The sequence below is a fragment of the Equus quagga genome, chromosome 13 (genome assembly GCF_021613505.1).
Source record: "Equus quagga isolate Etosha38 chromosome 13, UCLA_HA_Equagga_1.0, whole genome shotgun sequence".
Taxonomy (NCBI): Eukaryota; Metazoa; Chordata; class Mammalia; order Perissodactyla; family Equidae; genus Equus; species Equus quagga.
In genome coordinates, this window is record NC_060279.1 from 78,431,905 (window position 1) to 78,441,517 (window position 9,613).

At 52.4% G+C, this 9,613-nt stretch overlaps 1 pseudogene; it reads left to right on the top strand.

Annotated features, from left to right (window-relative positions):
• The first annotated feature begins 7,104 nt into the window (after window positions 1-7,104).
• On the top strand, window positions 7,105-7,635 carry LOC124251217 (serine/threonine/tyrosine-interacting protein-like; annotated as a pseudogene).
• Window positions 7,636-9,613: the final 1,978 nt, after the last annotated feature.

Below are 9,613 nucleotides of genomic sequence, written 5' to 3' on the forward strand. Positions count from 1 at the left end.
GCTGGGAGGCTAAAATAGCAGAACTTCTCTCTCTGCCAGTTCTGGAGGCCAGAAGTCCGAAAGCAAGGTGTCACCAGGGCCAGGCTCCCTCCACAGGCTCCAGGGGAGGATCCTTTCTGCCTCTGCCAGCTTCTGGTGACCCCAGGTGTCCCTTGGCTGTGGCCGCGTCCCTCCGTCTCTGCCTCTCGTCCTCACACAGCTTCTCCTCCGTCCGTGCCTGTGTCTAAATTCCTCTTTCTTATGAGCACTCCTGTCATTGGATTCAGGACCCATCCTAGTCTGATAGGAGCTCATCTTAAGCTGATGACATCTGAAATGACTCCATTTCCAAACAAGGCCACATCCACAGGTACTGGGGGTTAGGACGTGGGCATATCTTTTAGGGGGACACAACTCAGACCACAACAGCTACAGAGGAGCACAGCCACTCCCAAAGCTCTGGGCAGAGCAGTGGTGACCCCTCCCAGAAGCCCCAGGTCAGCCCCCAGGTGAAGAGACGGCCGAGGGGTACCTGGACGGGCAGAGTCATGAGCCAGGCTGGGCCTGATGGCCCTGAGGGAAGGGGGCAGCCATAGCCCACCCCTGGGTGGAGTCAGGATGGGCCAACTGTCTCCTCCACCGCCAGGTTCTCGAAGCAGCTGTGCTGCCGAAGGTGACTCCCACCGCGGTCCGGCAGCCTGGAGGGTCCCTGGAAACAGGCCTTCTTCTCCGAGTGGAGCCCTCAGCTCTGCCTGGCCTGGTGACAGCAAAGGATCGCCATGTCCTCATGGTATGAGTCCTCGGAGAGGAAGCTCCCCAGAAGGGGAAGTGGTTCTTACAGGTGCCGGGCATCTGGGCTTGATTCAAATCAGGACAGAGTGATGGGTGTGACTGGACGGGCCCCTGTGTCATCAGGGGCTAACCCCAGGCTCAGAACCCAGTGGTGTGACTTTGAATCACGCTAGAACTCTTGTGTTGCTGGAGAAAGCTGGGTCCATCCGCCCGGCAGCCACCTGCATGGACGCCCTCCCAGCGCGGGGAGCAAATGCAGAAACAGGGGAGCGGCTCCCTCCTTTGACAGAGCCCTGCGTTCTGGTGGTTATTCCAGAGACGAAACGAGGAAACCTCCTAGACAAGGTAATCTCGCTCGGTGATAAAGGCAGTGAGAACGATTTGGCGGGATTAGACCGAGGTCTGGAAAGGCCTCGCTGAACATGTGATGTATGACGAGTAACCAGGAGGTGGCAGGCGCAGGCAGATTTGGGGCAGAGCAAAGCCCGGGCCAACCTGCTCTGCTGGCACCTGCTGGGAGCTCACAGGATGGGGAAGAAGGACGGAGAGTGGGGGGCTTCGGGGAGGGGCAGACCACCGGGAACCTGGTCTATTTGGGCATTTGTTAAATGCGACAAGAAGCAGCAATGTCCTGATAAGAACCAGGACCACAGAGGGAGACACAGAGACACAGGGGAGAGGCCAGGTGAGGAAGGGGCAGATGTTGGGGGGATGTGGCCGCAAGCCAAGGGCCGCCAGAGCCCTGGCTGAGAGTGGCAGGGAGGACCTTCTCCTAAGGGCCTCCAGAGGGCGTGTGGCTTCCTGCCACCTGGATGTCAGGCTTCTGCCTCCAGAACCAGAGAGGATAAACTTCTGTTGTGTAAGTCCCCATTTGTGGTCCTCTGTTATGGTGGCCCCAGGACACTTCCGCAGAGACCTTGGAACCTATGTGCTCTGTTCACTGAGAGCAGAAAAAGCACTTCAGGTGGTCTTAGTGATCGGCCTGATCGCCTAAGAAAACCCTGGACGTAACTCCTGGTAGGAGCACACTGTTTAGTGGGCAACGGTTTGTCTGCCCCGAGCTTCTCCCTGGAGGGCCTGTTGCACAGGAGGAACAATGCCACTCCTCTGGGGCTCCCTTCTCAAGAAAAGAGTCTGTTTATAATGGAGTGATTTGCTGGCATTTTCCACCAGGCCAGCTTTCCCCACCACCGTGCTGAGGGGAAGGCCCAGACAAACTGGGTCAAGACGTGTCCCAGGCCCCACTCCAATAAAGAGATTTATTTATGAGTGCAATAATGCTGAATGTTCTCACTGTCAGTGAAATATCACATTATCTTCACACAGGGATCATTTAAACATTGCTTGAATCCAAACTCAGAGATTTCATCAACGCCTGAGCCTCATGTGCCAACATCACCAGGGCGTCCCTCATCCCCGCCCGGGAGCAGGCAGATGTCCTACAAGTTCCTGCAGAGGCTGCTCTCCGGCCCTGTGTGTGCCCGCCGGGCAGCAGGGCCATGCTGACTAATCACCCATGGGAAGGCTTCGAGGGACGAGAAAGCAATGCATCAGCCACTATTTCACTGGGACCTTTAGAGCAAGAACCAGCAGAAACCAGATGATGAACGAGCTGGGAAAACATAAGGAAAACACCAGATGAGTCCAAGAGGAATTCGCTTCCTGGAGAAAAGCTCAACCTGTTGGGCCCAAGGTGCTGAAAAGAGCGTCTCCTTGCCAGGGGTCCCCATGCCACAGCCACCTCGGCGTCTCCCTCTGCAACCTGAGAGCAGCTGCCAGATGTTTGTTAGGGTGGGAAACACTGAGTCCCTGATGAAGGCCCAGCTTGAGCCATCTTGGTGTGGAAGTCACTGGGCCAGAGTTTTCTAGAACTTGAGACCTTGAAGGGCACCCCACTCTACCTCTCCTTTCGAAGGATTCTACTCTCCGAGGCTGCAGAGCCATGCAGGCATCTAACCAGAACTCCCAGCTGCATGGAACGTTTGAATCTGTTTTGCAATCGTCACCAAGCGCCACGCTGCGTCCAGCTCTTAAAGCCCCTGGGGGCACCGCCCTTTCCATCTAACTCGGCATCCTTCATCCTCACCCCAACACTCACTCAAGGATCGGGGGTGAGGACAGAGTCGGGGGATGGGTTTGGCTCAGGTGCAGCTCACCCGTCCAGACTGCTTTCTCTCTCTCCAGCCTCAAGGTGAATAAGAGGTCGGCAGGATCACAGCCCCCAGAGGCCCCCACTTAATCACCCTAATCCCCAGAGCCTGTGAATCCGATAGGCTACAGAGCACAAGGGGCCTGGCAGATGGGATTAAGTTCAGGATCCCGAGATAAGAGATGATCCTGGATGACCCAGCTGGGTCCAATGTCATCACAGGATCCCACGAGAGGGAGGCAAGAGGTCAGACAGGAAAGAAGATCCATGTTGCTGGCTTTGAAGATGGAGGGAGGAGCCACAAGCCAAGGGATGTAGGCTCCTCTAGAAGCTGGAAAAGGCAAAGCAATGGGTCCTATCCAGAGCCTCCGGAAGGAACCAGCTCCACAGGCATCTTGATTTTAGCCCGGGGAGACCCGTGTTGGGCGTCTGGCCTCCAGACCGCAGATGCTAAGTTTGTGTTCAAGCCGCCAGGTTTGTGGTCATTTGGTACAGCAGCCCCAGGACTCTGAGGAAGTATTTGTGGATTGAGCGGATTTGTATTTCCTTTGAGTTTGATTTCCTGCGACCCTATTCAGTATACTAAGGTGATCAGGTCCAAAGTGTCCACAGCTTGATGAATTTTCACAGGGGCCCCTGCTACAGAACCAGGACCAGAACACAACCAGGGGGACGCAGAAGGCCTCTCGGGACTTGGCCCATAACATCTTCCTTCAGGCAGGCGAGGGTGGAACAGCATCCCCCCGCCAAATCCACATCCACTTGAAACCTCAGAATGGGACCTTGCGTGGAAATAGGGTCTTTGCGGATGTAACCAAGACAAAATGAAGTCATGCTGGAGTAAGTTAGGCCCTAGATCCAATGACTGGCGTCCTTACAGGGAGAGGGAGATTGGGACCCAGGTACACAGAGGAGAGGAGGCTGTGTGAAGATGGAGGCAGAGATGGAGGGGGGCGGCCACCAGCCCAGGGATGCCTGGAGCCCCCAGGAGCTGGAAGAGGCAGGGAGGACCCTCCCCTGGAGCCTCCAGAGGGAGCACGGCCCTGCCACACCTGGATTTCAGATTCTGGCCTCCGGAACTGTGGGGGGAGACCTTTCTGATGTGTAAGCCCCCCAGTTTGGGGTTGTTGGTTGCGGCAGCCCCAGAACACTCATACGAGGCACCACTCCCGCCTGCGGTGGAGCCCCACTGATGTTCCCCAGGTTCCGAGCTCCCTGGGAACGTGAGCATACAGCGGCGGCCTTGCTGCAGGCTTCTCTCACCCAACACTGGCTCAGTGGGACTCCTCCGCCGGGCCACGCACAGCTAGTTCATCATCCTCATCACTGCTCATTGTCCTGGCGTGTGACCGCACCACGAGTCCTCCTTTCTATGATTTGTGCACACCTGGGCAGTTCCCGGTTTGGGGTACTGTGACCGGAACTCCTGGGAACATTCTTGCACACGCCCCTGGTGTGTGTGCACACGCCCCTCAGGTGGATGCACACCCGGGGGGGACTTGCTGAGCCCCAGGCTCTAGCAAGTGCTGCCTAACCATTTCCAGAGGGCTGAACTCATCCCCGGCCCCTCCCCAGCAGGGTAGGAAAATTCAGAACTCCGTGTCCATACTGGATGCCTCACGTTCTCATCGCCAAAAGCAACGAGCATCATTTGCAGGAAAAGGGATGGGAGAGGAGAGGGCACTGAGAAACATGGGGATCCAGGGGGATTTAATCCCAATGCAATTTTTGCCGCCTGCGGAGTTCTGAAATCTATGTGCAGGGCAAGATTAAACTGGTCCAGATGGTTGGGGTCAGAGAGTTCGGATCCTCTTAGAAGAATTGCTGATCCCCTCCGTGCCCTGGCTTGCGGGCTGCAGGCGCCCTCAGGATCAACGTGTCAGGTCGCTGGGAGGAGCAGGCTGCCATCTGCAAGGTTTCCAGCGATGGTCCCGAACAACTCATGGGTGATGAGAGACAGGTTTTCCCTCGGAAGGAGCCAAAGAATGGAAGGAGAGCGGACAGAAATGGCTGAGGTGCCCAAGCGCCGTGACTCTCCAGAGCTGAGACCTGCCGCACCCTGGGGCTGGAATGCGACACCCCTGTTTTACCAGCCCCACATCCCCTGGGTCTCCCCCCCAACTTCCGATGTGCACCGCGGTACAGACTCCAGTGAAGACAGAGGAGAGAAACAGCCTTCCGTGCTCCTGAGGTCTCGAGTGATAGCCAGCGTGGCCTCTCTTGGGTGGGCTCCCGGGAGGCACTCTGACACTGAGGTGTGATATGACAGCATACTGGGGTGGCTCGAGGGGAAGCAGCCACCCAGGGAAGCTGAGGCCCAGTCCTGATGGGGCATGTGGGCCGACAGCGTCCGTGCCAGCTGGGGGCAGCCACCTCCAGAGGAAGGAAACCATCCCTTCTGGGGGCTTCCCCCAGAGGCCACCAGCAAACGTCCCCCGGTCTCACTGAGCCACGTGCCTGTGCTCAAGACGCAGGCCCTTGGAAGAGGGTAGTGCCAATCTGTGCCCCCGGAGTGGGCAGTTGGCCCGGGGACCCTGGAAGGGAAGGCAGATCCCAGAGTGACGATGGGTGTGTCTTGTGGGGAGGGGAGGAGGCCACATCCCTCAACCTTCACCCAGCTAGGGGATGGGTGGGTCCTCTGACCACATCCACTTCTCCGCAGGTAGGAAGACCGAGGCTTAAAGGAGGGAGCAACTTGCTCGGATTTTCCTAGCTGCAGAGTGGTGGGCAGGGTTCCACATAAAAGAGCCCTGTCTGATCCAGGGAGGACTACTCGTCCCCTGTTCTATGGCTTCCACGTAAATGTCTCCAGGGATCTCCAGCATCCAAAATATTCTTACGGATGAGCAAGGACAAGGAAAGCCAATAGGCCATTCACAACTTCCCAATAAACCTCAAGTGCTGGAGAAGTACCACCGTACTCCCTGGTGCCCAGAGAGAGGGCTCTGCGTGGGGGAGAGCAGTCTCGATGCAGGCTGCAGGAAGGGAGGCGAATGGGAGTTAGCAGGCAAGGAGGCAGGGAAAGAGCAGCTCAATGAGGAAGTAGCATGTGCAGAGGCCCTGGGGTGTATCCCAAGCATGGAACATTCTCACAACTAAAAGAAGGCCATCGTGGGCTGGGGAGCAGAGGGAGGGTAGTTCAACAAAAGTTGAAAAAGTTGGCAGGGGGCGGACGTGCATTTAAGGCCCTGGGAACACTTAAGGAGTTGAATCATCATCTCAAATCAATAGGCATTGCATTATGTCCTTCAAATATTTGCTTCTGGCACCTCACTCAGGTTTGCCTAAGTCAAGGATGGAAACAGTGGACAAACGCTGCTCAGGACAGACACCATGTCCTCTCCCCAGGCAACACCCCAGAGGGACAATTCCTTCTTCAGCTCCTCTGGGGGAGGACAGTCCTGTGGCTGCCACACCAGCCTGAACATATGATGCCGCAGCTGTCTGTCTGTCTTCTGGGAACAAGGACCTGTGAAACCTTCCCAGACGCCTTCCTGTGGCCCGTGTGTCGCCTGCCGGCTGCACGTCTCTGGATCTGCCAATCTAGCACATGCTACCCTGCCCCAGAAAGAGGCAGAGAGCCACTGGCGCCAGTGATCATCCCTGCACACGTTGTCCTTCCATGAATCTGTTCTGGATGTTTCCCTGGACCAAAATACCCCAGTGGTGGTTTGTGCAGCCTCATCTTTCCCTTTATGGAGAGTGGCAGCAGCGGCTCCTCCAGCTCCTTCCCGCCTTCCTAGGGGACAGCATTTCTAGTTCTTTCTGTCTATACCCTAGAACGGAATTTGTCTGGCCCCATGCTTAAGTTCATAACAATCATTTTGTTATTGCCCCTCTGCGCTCTGCATCCTTCTGCACAGGCCACACGGACCCCAGGACCCTGGGAAGGGAGCTGGGGAGCAGGGCTGAGCAGGGCCCCGTGTTCTGTGAGCCTGTTGAAAGTTGTACCGGCCTGTTCCGCAGCCGGGTGGCCTGAGGGGCGTGGAGACCCGGGAGGGAGACGGCGGCAGCATGGCAGACGGGTGCCAGCCGCCCTGCCTGAGTCTTCCCGGCTGTGGCCGCCACCGGAGCCGCCGGGACCCGTTGGTCCGCCCTTGTTGGCTGTAAGCCTGCTGCCCACCGGCAGCCCTCCGGCCCACGGGTCCTCCTTCCTCCCGCCGCTGCCCCCAGCCCGCGGGGCCATGGAGGACGTGAAGCTGGAGTGCCCCGCGCTCCCCCTGTGCCGAGAGGACGCCGAGCTACCTATCCTACAGAAAAATGGAATAACCCATATAATATGCACAAGACAAAATATTGAAGCAAACTTCATGAAACCAAACTTTCAACAATTATTTAGATATTTAGTGTTGGATATTGCAGATAATCCAGTTGAAAATATAATACGTTTTTTTCCCCATGACTAAAGAATTTATTGATGGGAGCTTACAAACTGGAGGAAAGGTTCTTGTCCCTGGAAATGCAGGGATCTCCAGGAGAGATGCATTTGCTTATGTTCAAGAAAGAAGATTTTGTATTAATCCTAATGCTGGATTTGTCCATCAACTTCAGGAATATGAAGCCATCTGCCTAGCAAAATTAACAATACAGATGATGTCACCACTCCAGATAGAAAGGTCATTATCTGTTAGTTCTGGTACCACGGGCAGTTTGAAGAGAACACATGAAGAAGAGATTTTGGAAACATGCCAGCAGCGGCTGCACAGAACGGCTGACTCAAGAGCAATATTACAGAGGATGTGAATCTCTATTTGGGAAGGAGAAAATACTAGAGACAATGATGATGGAAAAACAGTAAAAACACAAGCAGTTTCTTTCCAATTATATGTTGCTTCCAGACATGTTTCTCTGCAACTTGTGGAGCAACATTTTAAGATGTTGGATTTCTGCAATAGATGGCAAATGATGGTTTTACCCTTTTTTCCTTTTCCTTTTTGCTTTTACATCTTACATTTTTATTATAAACCAAGAATTTCGGACTTGCAAAGAGGTATTATTGCAATAATGCACTTTTCATACTTGAAATTTATTTGTATAATATAAAGTTATTACTTTAAGCAAAATGCAAGTTAGGGGGGATTTGTTTATAAAATCTGGGTAATTTATAACAAGAATTTCCTAAAGTTTGCTAAAAATTCATTGTTCTATATATTACATTTTAAAAATAACTTTACAGTTCAGTTTTATGAAGGAGCCTCTTACAGAAACATTAACAAATGCAGGAATCTACCACATTTCTTTTGTAATATAATTCAATAGCATAATTACCTTTTTCTTAAACTTGTTGATCCCTTATTAATAAGCTTTAAATCACATTAGCCAACTATCCTTACTTTAACATGATCCACGTATTGCTTCCTTTCCTATTACCTTCCTAATTTATTCTATTGAGAAAAAAATGTTTAATGAACAACGGAAGATGTTTCGTTTTGTCACAGCAGATGCTCAAAAACAAGGAGTTTTAGATTTTCATGTGACTTTTTTTTGCATTCTTAAAAGCCAAATGTTGTTAGTTCTTTTTAGAGTTGCTTAGCCCATATTTTTCTCTGTCCAAAATGGTTCTAAATAGAATATAATAAACCAGTGTAGCACTATTTTTTTCCCTAAGTGAAGCCCAAATAAGAAAGTGCCTTGCATCATTAAAAAAATAAAATAAAAAATAAATTTTCATACTAAATTAATATGTAGACCAGTGAAAAGCTAACATTTTTCTGTGATTTCTTTTTTTTTAAGTCATAAATTAGTTTAAACTGAAAGTCTGAGGCTTGAAGAAACCTCAGTAAATTATTTGGAATATGGAACATTTATTCCTTCATTTTATGTTGTCTTAATGATTCTGTGAGATTGTTCTGGCTCAGAAGCTTTTCTTTGAAGATGCATGTATTGAGGAATGTGATTTGTGGGAGACGTTAGTGTACTTCAAACTAGCGCTTTAATCAGTTCTTTGCATTGAGTTCATCCAAATTTCCCCCATAATTTGCATTAGCGGAGTCACTTTATGGATCCTAAGTTCTCCATAATTTTTATTTACACATATAAAAATTGTTTTAAGAAAAAAAAAAGAAAGAAAGTTGTACCATGTTTCTGCTACCTATTCAAAAATGCACCACTGATGAAAACGATGCGATCGTTCTTCCTGATGAAGGAGGGAGAACCCCAGCAGGGGCTCGGCCTCGGCACAGCTGTGCCACGTCTGCCGTTCACACACTGCTGACCCGAACTGCAAGTCTCTTTCTCTCCGGGCCTCAGTTTCTTCACCTGTAGAACCAAGGCCTGGGCCCTGATGACCTCGGTGCAGCTGTCTGATTTGCCCAGTTTGTGTGTCTAGCTCGTTGTAGCCTGGAGACATGGCTGACTCCTTCACTTCCCTTTGTCACACTGGCAGGTGTCAAATCCCAGCACAAGCCCGGTCATGGCCAAGAGTCACTCAGCGAGAGGGTGGAGGAGTCTGCCCATGCCACTGCCCGAGGCAGTGAGGCAGAGCTGCTGGGTGTGGAGCCCCAAAGGCAAACCCAGCGCAGGCTTCAGAACCTTCTCTTGGGGTGGTACTTAGGTCCCATGAGGTCCTGCGACCCTTCCTCCCAAGGACGCCTCGTCAAGATGAAGCAGAGGCCCAGAGTCAGTGAATCTGGGCTTAACTGGATTCACGAATCTGGGCTTCAGTGAATCAGTGAATCTGGGCTTCAGTGAATC